Source organism: Melopsittacus undulatus, chromosome 1 (assembly GCF_012275295.1).
Source record: "Melopsittacus undulatus isolate bMelUnd1 chromosome 1, bMelUnd1.mat.Z, whole genome shotgun sequence".
In the NCBI taxonomy this organism is placed as follows: Eukaryota; Metazoa; Chordata; class Aves; order Psittaciformes; family Psittaculidae; genus Melopsittacus; species Melopsittacus undulatus.
The window spans coordinates 14,948,050-14,949,468 of record NC_047527.1 but is presented as its reverse complement, the minus strand read 5'-3'; positions in this window follow the sequence as shown (position 1 = coordinate 14,949,468).

The following is a 1,419-nucleotide window of genomic DNA, read 5'->3' as shown; positions in this document are numbered from 1 at the left end:
TTTACTGTTAAAATGCCCCCTCCTCCGCGCGCCGCGCCACGCTCTGCGCCTGCGCCCTACCCCGCCGAGCCGCGGCCCGCCTTCCGAGCGACCAGAATTGCGCATGCGCACAACCCGGGATGACGAACGGCCGAATGAGTGCTACCCATTCACTGATAGGGGCATACTGCGCCTGCGCAGCCTCACTCCGGCGGCTATGGGCGGAAGTGGCTGGTTGCCATGGGAGCGCGCGGCTGATGAGGCGGGCAGTGTTAGCTGGCCCAGCCCTGCCGCATCGCTCTCCGTCCTCTGCCGCGGCGGGGCGGCTTGGGCCTGGGCTGGGCCTTGAGGGGTGTCGGGCAGGCAGCCCGCGGGGCGTTCGTGTGTCTATGCACCCCTGGTGCTGCCTGGTCGGGCTTGGCCTGAGGGCCCCCTTCTGGCAGAGGTGTGTAGCACAACCGTCATGTCCAGCCTGGGCCGTTGTGGAGACTGGCCTGTCTGCGTGTGGTGCTTCTTGTTACCCAGCTAACAAAAAACAATACCTTGCAGGTGACTGAATTTTCAGTTAGTTTAAAGCAAAACAAAAGACTTTTAAATAAAACATCCGTTTATGCACCCTGCTTCCTTAGGGAGGGTAACACACAAGGTCTTTCTGAGATTTGGAGCATACTCCTGCTATCTAGGACACTGCAGGTGTTTCTTTGATGCTGTCGGGGTGCTTGGTGCATGTGTTGGGAACAGCTGCACACACTGTGTTTTCTTTTTTTGGGCTAACTATTTCAACAGGACTGAGAAAGGTTTTCTTATTTCAAATTTGCTTATCTACGTATGACAGCCACCTGTGATGATAGCTAAACAGAGAGCTGTGGCTACAACTGGACTTCAACAGAAAGGGTCAATGACTAGGTAAAAGGAATGGAAAGGGAAACAAGGCTGGCAGTGTTCAAGACCAAGTTGCACAGAGCCCTGGGTGACCTGGCCTAGTATGAGATGTCCCTGCCCATAGTAGGGGGGGTTGGAACTGGATGATCTCAAGTTCCTTTCCTACCCAAGCTATTCTGTGATTCTGTGAATAAGATTTTTCTGGTCTTCTGTCTGAGTCACCAGGAAGTCTGAAGCTACAAGTACATAAAGTAAAATTCTGTATCAATAACAAAAGATCTTCATCCCAAAGAGACTCAAGATACAAAAATCTTATTAAAATCACATCTCTAAAATAGTATTTTGTGTGTAATGAGGCATCAGTTTACAAAAATACTGTTAGAATACCAAGAAAATGTGCCTACTAAGGTTTTAAGAAGCATTACTGTTATTTCAAACACTGATAGCATATCTTACTGGATGACAACATCAACAAATAATGTGTAAAAGTATACAGGCTCAGTCTCCTGATTCTCATTCCTCAGATTCAATTTTGCTGATTTCAGCATCCATTTTCGT